Genomic DNA, 12,260 nt, shown 5'->3' with positions numbered 1-12,260 from the left:
TACTATTTTATTGATTTAGATGATTTACCTTTATCCTACTCAAGCTATGAAGTTCCTAATTTAGCAGACTAGGACTGGCAATGCAGACTTTCTCAGAGTCAGAAACTTTGTTTTATGATGACTATTCCCGAAGAAAAAAAAAAAAAATCATGCTGTCTTTCATTTTAAACTGAGCAGTTGCAGGAAGGCTTTGCAGTTTTATATCCCAAAGCCTCGCCTTGAGTCTGTTAGGAGCCATAAAGCTTCCAGTATGACAAATAGATGTGTCAAAACCATGCAATATTCAGTAGCAGAAGGGGGGAGCTTTGCCCATCTGCGAGGAGCTGGAATAAGGTTCCCACCGCCGGGCTGCGGAGTCTCCAGTGCCTCAAGGGTTACACCGGGGCACTGCTGCTGCCGAGCTAATACAGCCTAAGCTGATATTAGCCAAGCTTAACTTCTTTCAGCAGTTTGCAGATGGGAAGGGGGTGGGACATCCTGGAGTCAGCAGTTCTTCAACAAGTACGCAAACGGCAGCCCCGGCGGCGTGAGCCCCGGCCATGAGCTGACTGCCTGCTAGGGGAGAGGAGGGTTTCCCTGCAGCTGGTGAGTTCCCTGGGTGTCTTCTATTTTTCTTCTATAAATTCTTGAAATCCAGGCAAGGAGCCTGGGTGGCTCTGGGCGGGACCCTGGGGGGCTTCGCCTAGCCCCAAGGCTGTAGGGCTTCAGGATGCTGAGCAATATAAATAATATAAATATAAATGTATTTATAAATAAGGGATGAGGGAGAAGCCCTGTGTGCAGAGTGGGACCCCACGGAGGCTGCTGCGGGAAAAGGTGGTCTCGGCTGTGTTTCTCGGTGTTGCGATGCGGGGAGAGCCCGGCGTGGCTGGCAGGACGGGGGTGAAATGCCAGCATCAGAAAGAGTTTGTGGCTTTTTCAGTTTCCTGTTGTTTCAGATGTTTCTAACAGCTTTAGGGGGTGGGAAAGGTCTGGCCCTGCTCTGGCTGGAGATCACAAGGCAGAGGGTGGCAGGTCTTGGGTGGTGGTGGCTGCTTCCAGCTCAGGGGTCTGGCCCTGGGCCCCCCCAGCACCCCGTGGGCTCCCCGGTGATGGCAGCCCGGCCTGCACCCCAGCCATGTGCTGGGGACAAGGTCGCTTGGATGCAGAGACAGAGGCTGGTTTCTGGGTCTGCCCCAGGTTGGCTTCATTTGGGCTTTGTTCCCCCAAATTCCTGACCCCACGCATCAGGGCTTGCTTCCCGTAGCAGGAGCTCTGCAGAGACCAGCAAACTCGTTTAGTTGTGGTTGGCACCCTGTGGATTTCCAGGCTTTCTGTATCTCATGTTTCAACCACCCAGACCTCAAGGTGGGCTCTTTGTGATGGACGTTGCCCTCTGTGGGATCTCCAAATGCTGGTGACCGACACGTGCCTTTGCCAAAGCTCCGCGGCGATTGCTGGTGACCAGCATTAAACATAACAGCGTGCGGGCTCCGTCCACGTAGGAAGAGCCTGCCAGCATGCGAGGTGCAAACGCCGGTGGGCTTGTACCCTGGTGTAAGGCACAGAGCGTGGAAACCTTATCGGTAGGCACGAAATCCCCGCTCTGGACCTCGAGTGTGGATTCTTCCTTGCCAAGTCGCATTAGTGCGTGCTCAACCCTGGTGCATCCCACCCTTTGGCATGATGGGGACAGGTTGGGTTGGGGATGTGAAGATGATGCTTTCAGGGGTTTCAGAGAGGCTCGTGGAGGGTCCCCGCTTGTTCCTCGTGGGTATGGTGTGCTGGGTTGGGCACGGCTGCTCAGTACAGCTGCCGAGGTGGCTGTGTGCAGCTGCGGGGCCTCCTCGGAAAACCTGCTGAAACCAAATGTGGTTATTTGCTTTTTCCAGCGCGGCGAGAGCGATCCCCCACACGGTGTCCGTTTCTGCGGCGAGCCACCTGTTTTTTACTGGCTTCCACGTGCAGGAGAGAAACGTAGTTGTGTTCCTTTAAAAGCACGGTGATATTCTCGCATGCCGAGGTTATTTTGAGAAGCTCTGGCTGTTTGCGGGCGCTGCGCTTCGGCGATGGACGTAGGCTGCTGGCGCGGGGCCCGGGCAGGCAGAGGGCACGGCGGGAGCCGCGGGCCTCCGCACCGCGCTTCTCCTGCCTGGACTGGCCGTCGCGGTCCTGCTGCCTGTCCCGCTGCCTTCTGCCAGCCCGCAGCGGGAGAAGGGAGGTGCTTCCCTTCAGGTCTCTTGGAGCATGACCCGCCACTTTCTTAATCCTTATTTTCTTGCCCCTTATTGTGCTGCAAGGTTGCCAAATAAGCCGTGAGCAACTTTCAAAGCCTTCTTTGGCTGCTAGCTTGTTTGGGGATAAAGGCAGTCATGTTATGTGTGCACAGGGTCTGGATAAAACCCTGCTCTCTCCAGGTGCTCTCATACCTTTGGGATCCCCTCACTCCTTCCCATCTGCGTGGACAGGGTCCTTCCGAAAAGCACTACAACTTGCAGGGCACTTGATTGGTAATTAGCCTGGTCTAATTATAGACAGCTTACTGTAAGTAAGGGATACAACTGCATTTATTACAGTTAGATCATGACATGACTGTTACTTTTTTTTTTAAGCTCCCGTTTTCTATATAAGTTTCTAGGTTCAGATTCCAGCGTGACAGCCATAACACCGCCGTCACGGCATGCGTTTGACACACAGCTGGCACAGGGCCTTTCGGTCTGCTCGCTGTTCCTATGGCTCCGCTTTTACCGCGGTGGCAGGTCAGCAAGTTTTGGAGCTCTTCAAGCTGTACTATTGGCTTAAAGAGAATTGCTTCATATAATAAAGAGAGCGCTTAGCTGTTATACGGTACAAGCTAGCAGGTCTCAGCCTCAGTCTACGTTTTCTGCCGCAGCCGATGGAAATGTGCGGTGTGATCCTGCATGGGCAGCATCCTGCAGACAGCAACGGGTCTGACCTCCAGGGTCACCGTGGCTGGAGGCAATGCCAGCTGCAGTTTGGCCCCCGTAACCCTGCTGCAACCACTTTTTACATGACTTTTGATATTACAGAAAGCACCACGAAATCGAAATTTCACCAAGGGTTTCAGTCCAGTCTGAGCTGTCAGCGAAACAATGCAGGCTAACGCGTGGCCGGGAAGTGGTGTACAAAATGTTCTTGTTCTTTCCTAGCCTCTGCAGGACTAGGTCTGAGCATGCCATTGCATCGCTTCTTAAGCATTATGGAAGGTGGTCGTCTTATAAGCTTGTTTGGATGGTGCATTCCCAGGGCTGCCGTACTTGCCTGAATATAAAGCGGTGGCCGTGCAGGATGCTCAGAGCGCTATTCAGAAACCACTTTATTCCGGTATTGCCACCAAAAGAAAAAAGCCCGCAACAAACCCAAAAAGGTTTGCAGCTGGATCAGTCCCCCTGCACCATTCCCTGGGCCGCTGCACAAATATTTGTGCTGGCAGATGGGAAAGGCAGGGTGGAGAGGGAACGGCACTGAGGCAGGAGGTGGGCAGGAGGGCTCCTGGCACTGGGAGGACTTGCGATGCCACCCTGCCACGGCCGGGGATGTAGCAGGGCACGGCAGCCTGCGTGGGTGGGGGTGTGGTGGGTCGGGGAGCTGCCCTGCTTCCACCGGCCACGGCCAGGGAAAGGGCAGGGTGGCCCCTGCGACCACACGCTGCAGTTCCAGCATTAAACGAAGCCACCCTGAGCCGTGCTGCCGCCGAGGGCTTTGCCTGCCCTCCCTGCGTGCAGGCTTACGGCTCGTCATGGCACCCGTGCTGACGATGCGGTACGATCACCCCAGGTGGGGATTTTGTTGGGAACTAACCATTTTTCCTGTTACTTTTGTGGGACAGTTAGTTTTGTGCCAGCTCAGTTGCCTGCTCCGCCAACAGCCATCGCCCCAGGGTGGGCGTAAGGCAGAGGGGAGCCCCGTGGCCCCGTCCAGCAGCGGCGTGGGTTTGGGTCACCCCATCCCACTGTGCAAACAGCAAGCAGAAATCAAGCCTGGTGCAGTATGTGCACGCAGTGGAAGAGCAGCCAGGGCCAGCCCCTGCCTTCTGGTGTCCCTTCAAGCCCCCCGTGTCACTGCGACCAGTCTCGCACATACCGACCGCGCAGATACGGCCAAGGGCAGGGTGTGAATGGTCATGGAGAGCTGAGCCGGGCTGGGAACTGGCAGCGAAGGGACCTGCCTGCGTGCCTGTCCTTGCCTGGCAGCGACCTGCTGTGGGGACAGAGCAGAGCCAGCCCACAGCAGCCAGGGCAATGCATACTCGTGTACCTGCTTCTTCCCTGCCCAGGCATGCAAGAGTGGAAAATTTCACCCCACATCTCCTTTCCTCCACCCTGGGCTTTGCAGACTAAGATGGCCACAGGAGGCCTGGATCTGGCGTGTTCAGGTGGGGAGACTGAAAATGAGCCCTGCAGGGAGGTGCAGAGGGGGTTACATCCCACCTGGGTGCGCTGAAGGGCAGCGCATAGTCTGCAGGGGTACAAAAAGTGATCCCTGGGGGCTCTGGGAAGCCTGTGGGTTGGGAGTGAGGTCGAGGCTGAGGCAGAGAGCACTATCGCAAGTTGCAGCCTCTGCTGAGTAATGAAAGGCGAGCTTTTCATAAAAGAAAGAAAAAATAAAAGAAACTAGAGCAATGAAATGGGAATTAGCAAGGTCTGTAGCTGAACTTCCCCCTCCCGCTGGGTGCTGGTGTTGGACACCCTCGGCCTCGTCCGGCTGGTGGTTCCTGCACCCCTGTAGTGACCAGCACTGCCGCTGCTGCAAACCTTGTGGTTCCTGGGGTTCTTAGCTGGACCGTGGCCTCTACATTAAGGTTTCCTTAAATCAAATCATTATTTGAAGGGAAATGTCAAAACTTTGCCTGGCAACAAGCTGTCAAGCTCTCTGCAGAGCACCTTAGCCTTCCCGCTCTGCAAAACCAGCTGTCATGGGTGCAGCTGCCTCTTCCCTCTCCATTCAATGCTTCTTTTTGTACTCTGCCCCAGATAACTATTTTTATGCAGTTAAGCTGTTTGTTCGCTGCCTGTCACACGGCATTCACGAATTGTACAGTATATGAGACAATCAACCATTGAAGTCACTCAAAGAAAAACACCCCAAAAAATTTAAAAACACCCTAACAAAACCCCTTCTTCATAAGAACTGAGATTTACAAATGATCATGGGTACCTCTGGGAAGTGGGGGAGCTTTGCAGATGCTCTGGAAGCAGCTTCCAGAACTGAATCCCAGCCCTGGCAAGAGCAGCGCCGCGGTGCAACGCAGGGGCAGAAACCAGCCCTGCTTTATCGGCGTCTGCAGGGCGCGGTGCTCAAACGTGAGCCCCAGCAAACATGCGTGGGATTCACTGGCACCTGTAAACTCTTTTCCATAAGGCTGAGGGGCAAATTCCAGCTTTAGTCACCCCCGTGGGTTTCTGGCATGGGCCACGCTGCCCGCGAGCACGAGGAAGCGGGCAGAATGCGGGCAGGGAAGGATCAGCCTGTGGTTTCCCCACATGAAACTTTGCAGCCCCGGAGCTGGTTTTGGCAGAGGTGTGTGAGCAGTCCCGACAGAGCTGCAGGCGAAAGACCAAAGAGAAATGAAAACCACACAGCTTCGGGGCTTTGCTTTTTTCTTCTGGCTGGGTTATGATTTCGCTTGGAGGAATCGCCTGAGCCCGCTCAGGGTAAGCATGAGGCACGATGGGTGAGACAGCGGGTGCAGAAACATCCGAGGTGGGTTTTGCCACCTGAACTTCACCCTCTGCAACCACAGGCTGAGCTTTTTAGCCTGGTCAATGAAATCTTGCGACTGGTTCATCGCATGCTGGCGCTGGGTAACGTTTTAAGGACATTTCAGCAGTTAGAGGAGCTTTTTCGTCACTGTGCCTTAGGCAATTGATAGACTTCAGAGACAACAGAGATCTGAGCTGTTGAGATTTTTCCTTCCTGGTAGGAAACTTAAAATACTCGCACAGGCTTCCCGATGCGAGTGGCAGATTCGGACCAGGATCCCAGTCTCAGCTTTCCTGTACGCGTGAGTCACGGTGGTTTCAGAGTACGGCTGTGCCAATCTGCTCAGGGGTGCGAAAGGTATTTTTAGGTTGGTTCGCATGTGCGAGCTGTGCCCGAGCGTGGCGAGGAGGTGTGGGACTGAAGGATGAAGCTTCCCGTGGGGGTTTGGCATCAGCGGCTGAATTAGGTGGACCTGACGCGGAGGGGTGAGCCGGCGGTATGGCCCCCGCGTGGCTCCGAGCACGGGGCATTGCCAGCCAGCTGGGTGGTGGATTTTGCTCTTTGAAACATTTTAAGTGTATAAAGTAAGATCTCTGCAGAGCCACTGAATTATTTATTGAATAATTTCTCTTGGCAGGGGACTGGTATGCTGTAGATATTTTAGATACTTTAAATACTTCTATTTATGCGCAATTATTGTGCTCTTTCTGTAAAATTGGACTTTCAGGACATTGTGCTCCTTGTTAGCATTTTCCCCTTTTTGCAAAGACCTTGTGTCTTGCAAATGCATTTCCTTGCAAATGCATTTCTGGGCAGTGCAGAGCAGGAGGGAGCGGAGGCCAGTGCCGCTCCTCCGGGTTGCTTGGAGATTCCCATCCTTTGTAGGCGCCTTGCCTTTGGTGTTGGGGTGGCGAGGGGGCCGGAGGGGGCTGGTGGCTCAGCAGGGCCCTGCACCCAGCGCTGGGATCTGCCACCAGCTCCGTCCCCGGGAGCCACAGCGCTGCGTGGTGCCGTGGTTGTGCTGAGGAGCAGCTCGTACTGTTTCTGCACCAGGTAGCTGGTGAGGAGGAGATTTTTCAGGAACACAGAGAGGGAACGTGAGCTGTCTCTGCAGTAATGCTGGTGGCACAAGGGTTAATCACCAGTCATCCACAGCAGGGGAAATTTTTTAAAAAATATATATATATGCACACGCACACATAAGCATATACATCCATATATGTAGATATATAATTTTATGTATGTGTATATGTTTATATAATGGTACCAAATCCTTTGGCAGCCTTCTCTCTGAGACTTTTTTTTCTCATTTCTCCAGTGCTCTCTCTGAGGCATTTTTCTGCCTGACTCTCCTAAAAAATAGTCTCCCTGACGTCACGGGGCCAAGTTTATACCACAGCCCCAACCACATGCTGACCCGCTCCCTTTCATTCATCCCTGTCCTCTCCCCGCAGTAACCAGAGGTCACGCGAAAGCATCGCCAGCTCCCTCGCCCTGAACTTCATCTGCCTTATTCCTCTCCAGCAGATCAAAGAGGCTTGACCCGGCTGTAAAGCCTTTTTCCATGGCACCTAACTCTGCTGCGCTGACTGGGGAGGGACGGCGCTGGGGGGGGGTGAGCGGGGAGGCAGTGGCACGGGGACGGTCCCCGATGGCCTCGCCGCAGCTCCACGGCGGCTTCCCGTGCCTCAGACACCCAGTTTCGGGGTGCACCGAGCCCCCGTCCGGCTCTGCCAGCACGGAAGCAATTCGAGCTAAAGAGGCTTATCTACCATTGAAACCTCATTCTTTAATAGTCTTGTTGGCAAACAGCCAGTTTAACAGATTGGACGGGTCTGATTCCCAAAGGAAGAGGATAAGGACATTTTTCATTAGTAAAAATAAAATATAAAAATTATAACCTGCTTTTATTACGTTTCTTGCTCACTGGGTGACTCTCCAGCGTCTGCTCCCCGGAGAGATGCCGCAGCCTCGCAGGTGGTCTGTGCCTTTCCTCCCTTGTTCGCTACCCACGCAAACAGATGTCCCAGAGCAAATATGTATTCTGCATCCATCCAGCGCCTCTCACGCCTTCTTACGTTGTCTGAGTCCTGGCATAATAATCAAAAAAACCCAATTTTATCTGTAAACTGGTTCCTATTTATTTTTTTTTATTATTATTATTTTTGTTGTTTTTATTTTCCTTCCTGATTATGACTCACTGGGTTATAGCAGAACCATAGTTAATGAGGACTAATGCCTTTGCTTTGATTCTTAAATTAAATATGAAATTATGATTTGACCCCACAAAGGATTGCATAATCTAAGTAAAAAACAGTAATTGTGGTTTATATATTGTTGCACTTGAGAGTCAATTATTTCACTCAGCAGCAGGGAAGATTAAGCATCTGCACAAGTTGGTTTTGGTCTGGTTTTCGTGGGCAGGGAGCATTTTTTTTTAATGGAAAACACAGTTTTGATGAAAATATACTGTCCAAAAATCAAAGCAGTGGTACATCACATGGAAGCTGTGGGAGTTCACTTCTGTGGGATCTCACTGAAGGTGAGAGATATTAAATGGGGAAAGGGACATCCCTTCAGAGCAGCAAAAGCAGGTAAAGTTTAAGAAAATATTAAATAGTATCAGCCTCGGCTTGGGCGATAACCCCAATAATTGGTGAATCCCAAGTAGTTACAGCTGATTAATCCTTGCAGAGTACAGAGGGTCCCTGCATACACATTGAAGTAAGTGCGAGATGGGTCAGGGCCGAGGGTCGCCGGTGCCCGAGCCGCTCGTGGAGGGATGCAGGCCATGGAATGAGGGATTTCGAGTCACTGTTGAGGGGCGTCTTTATACCGCAATTACACGCGTAGGCCGGGGAGCGGATAGGAGTCCTGCAAGAAAACCAAAAGAGGGTAGATTTAGGTAGATATAAGGAAGAGGTTTTTTACTATGAGGCTGGTGAAACCCTGGCCCAGGTTGCCCAGAGAGGTGGTCGATGCCCCATCCCTGGAAACATCCCAGGTCAGGCTGGACGGGGCTCTGAGTGACCTGGTCTGGTTGGAGATGTCCCTGCTCCCTGCAGGGGGGTTGGACTGGGTGGGCTCTAAAGGTCCCTTCCAGCCCAACCCATTCTACGATTCTAAAAGTATGTGAGCCAAGTAGCATTTGTCTTCTGCTTCGTTTCAGGACTGTTTATTGGACCTCTGAACATTGATTCTTCCATAGCTTCAGATACTTTTGGTGCTCATATTTTCCCCACCTAGGGGTGTTTGGCCTGGAGAAGAGGGGGCTGAGGGGAGACCTTATCGCTCTCCACAACTACCTGAAAGGAGGTTGTAGCAAGGTGGGGGTTGACCTCTCTCCCAAGTCACAAGTGACAGGATGAGAGGAAACGGCCTCAAGTGGCGTCAGGGGAGGTTTAGGTTGGATATCAGGAAAACGTCTTTACTGCCAGAGCGGTCAGGCCCTGGCACAGGCTGCCCAGAGAGGTGGGGGAGTCACCGTCCCTGGGGGTATTTAAAAGACATGTAGATGTGGCACTCGGGGACATGGTTTAGGAGGCCTGGGGGTGTTGGGTTGGGGGTTGGACTTGATGATCCTGGGGGTCTTTTCCAACTTCAATGTTTCTGTGATTCTATGTTTATCATGCCCCTTACTCTTTCTCACGCAGTCTGTAGGACTCGCAGGTTGTCTGGCTTCCTCTCTCAGGGCAGTGCAACTCTTCTGTAAGGTTTTCAGTAGCTATCTGTAATGACCAATAACTATATAATGGCACTTCCTTTCTGTGATTACCACTGTTTAGCCGGCTTTGTGCCTCCTATAAAGTATGGCATTACCATTTCCATAAACAGTATAGTATAAAACTATCGAAACAGAAAATAAAATTGACCTAATTTCAAACTAGCTGGAAATAGAACGGTGGGAAGGGCCCTAAGCTCCCCAGATTTTCTCCTCTTTGATTAAAACAAATGAGAAAAAAATCTGCAGGTTCAGAATAAACCGGGTATTGCATCTGTGGTTGAAGGACAGCGAAGGCTGGACTTTAGTTTTGGTGGTTGGAGACATCATTAGATCACTTGTTCTCACAAAATCTTTTGCCTCTCTGTCTATGCAAGTGTGAGACCGGCCTGTGGCACAACGGCTGGTGTCCTGCCTCCTCGGCGGAGCCCGACCGCAACCCCCATGGGCCTTAGGCTGGGGTCTGAAGGTTCATCCAACTCCTCATCTTCTGTGCCCATACAAGCAAAATTTGCGGAGGTGCATGGCAGGGCCTGGCTTGGCATCCTCTCTGGTTTTAATTACAGCAGTGATTAGGAATTCAGAGCCTGTGGTCTCCCAAGTGCTGCTGCCTTGGCCAAGCTGGAGAAAGTCAGTGGTATCTGAGCTGCATTTAATGACAGTGGCTTCTCCCTGGATCGCTGTCCTACCGTGTGCTTGCATGAAGCTTGGGAAAAGGAAAAAAAATAAAATAAAAAAGAACTGTACTCTGCAAGCAACACACAAAATCCCCAGCTGCCCTCTGCCTGTGCGGTTACAGCAGCCTCTGCTCGCATGTTTTCAGAAACACGTTAATAATTTCAATATTTTTTGTTTAAATTAGCAAATAGGTTCCGGTGATGCAGTTCAACTAATACCTGCCAGTTTTATGCGTTCCTGTGAATTCTGATGCTCCCTTCCCATCTGCAAACGGAGACTCTCACATAGTGACATAGTCACAAAACTATTTGAATCCTCATCTCAAAGTCATCTGAACGTTGTGTACAGAGCACTGCGAGCGCGCTGTCCCTCTGCAGCGGAAGGTAAGGGAGCATGGCCCAAATTTTGCTGGGTGCTTCCTTGTGCAAATCTTCAGTCACCGGCTCCGTTTCAGGAAAGCAACTACAAATCTCAGGGCCTGGGGTTTGCGGGGCTGAATGTGAGAAAACACAGCTTGAAAAGTTCAAAAAGCTCATACTGGTTCACTGGAGTGAAATCCCTCTAAATCTGCCTCTCAGAATTGAGATGTTTTAGATCCTATAAAGTCTGTTTCCTCAGCGAGATGAATGAGCAGCCGGTGCCGTAGCCAGGGACACGGATCTGCGGCGGCTGACGGGGGTGTTTCTCTCACTGCAGCTCGCCCAGAGAGAAGCCGCGGGTCTGCAGGCTCCGAGCCATCGCGCGTCCGCCGGCTGCGTTTTGTAGTTCCTCCCTGCAAAGAGTTAATTCTCTCAGGCATACTGAAAAGCTGCTTATTTGATTTTGGTTTAGTGCTATAAAGTCAAATTCAAGTATCCTTTTTTTTTTTTTGGTGCTTGAACATGGGGATAGTAATTAGATGCTTTGCCCAGTTTCCAACACAAAATGAGTCACCCGCCTCTTCCTTACCCCGCTGTGAATGCATGGTGGGCAGGAAGATGAAGGCATCTCAAAAGGAGTTTTCCTTCCCAAGCAGGCACCCGGGCACTGACATCATGGTAGGACGGATGTGGTCGCACGGCTGCACAGGACGGGTAAAACTGTAATTGCATTATGCATACACTAGTAGGTTGCAGCTGTTCCCACACTGGTTTATGTTACTAAAACTCCATTGACCGCACTGGAGTTCCAGAATCACTTCCAGCAGGAAAGTCAGAACGAAATAGCACAATAGTGCTATTTGTAACTAAAAAACAAAACCAAAGGCATTGTCCCTGCAGTGATTGCCTGTTAACAGAGGCTGTGGGTCATTCAAAGCCCAGCGTCACTGCCAGCTGCCCAAAGATGGGCTGCAGGAGTCCTGCCCGCCCCAGACCCGAGGCGTGGGAGGTCCAGGCGTGCCATCCAACTCTGGCAACCCCAGCCTCCCGCCATGGCTGTTCCCTCCTAGCGACTAACCGGCACTTCTTCCTTTCCCAAAACCACTTTTTTCTGTCCCCCCTTGCATATTGTTTCTCTTTTCTCTGTCGCGGAAATACTTCAGAAATCCAGCGGTCGTGTGGAGTCCCGTTTGGATTAAATGGAAACGTCAGTGTTTCCACATGCCATGTGCATGGATGCTTGCACCCAGGGCCGCTTGCTCGCAGGGAGCATGTGCTGCAGCAGGGCGGTGGAGTCACCACCGGTAACAGAAATAGGGCAAAATATTAGTTCTGTCTCAATATGAGAAAAATATGAGCAAAAACCCCTTCCCTGTGCGGGTGCCAGAGCAGGGGCACAGGCTGCCCAGAGGGGCTGTGGGGTCCCTTCCCTGGAGACATTCACCCCCCACCTGGACGCAGCCCTGTGCCCCTGCTCTGGGGGTGCCTGCTCAAGCAGGGGGTGGGACGGGGTGAGCTCCAGAGGGCCCTGCCAACCCCCACCAGCCCAGGATTCTGTGAAAACCACTGGAGAAGGGGTGCAGAGGGCGTCCTGCCGCTGCATCACCTGAGACTGAGGTGATGGCAGTGGCTGCTCGTGGTGAGCTCTGGGATGTGACGCTGCCTTGCTGATGAGAAACCCAGCCCAACCATGCTGGCTGCTGCTTCTTCTTCTTCTTCTTCTTCTTCTTATTATTATTATTATTATTATTATTATTATTATTCCTGATCACATGAGAAATATATTCCCAAAGAGTGCA

At 51.9% G+C, this 12,260-nt stretch overlaps 1 protein-coding gene across 2 annotated transcripts in view; it reads left to right on the top strand.

The window, feature by feature from the left end:
• Nucleotides 1–493: 493 nt before the first annotated feature.
• The window catches only part of ACSL6 (acyl-CoA synthetase long chain family member 6), a 47,341-nt gene continuing 35,574 nt past the window's right edge, over nucleotides 494–12,260 (top strand). For both annotated transcript variants that reach the window (XM_075102951.1, XM_075102952.1), the window contains exon 1: nucleotides 494–585. The gene's annotated coding sequence lies outside the window, so the exon portion shown is untranslated. The remainder of the gene's footprint in view (nucleotides 586–12,260) is intronic.

The sequence above is a fragment of the Phalacrocorax aristotelis genome, chromosome 8 (assembly GCF_949628215.1).
Source record: "Phalacrocorax aristotelis chromosome 8, bGulAri2.1, whole genome shotgun sequence".
Classification (NCBI taxonomy): Eukaryota; Metazoa; Chordata; class Aves; order Suliformes; family Phalacrocoracidae; genus Phalacrocorax; species Phalacrocorax aristotelis.
Note: the sequence above shows the minus strand (reverse complement) of the source record. Positions and strands in the feature narration are given on the sequence as shown.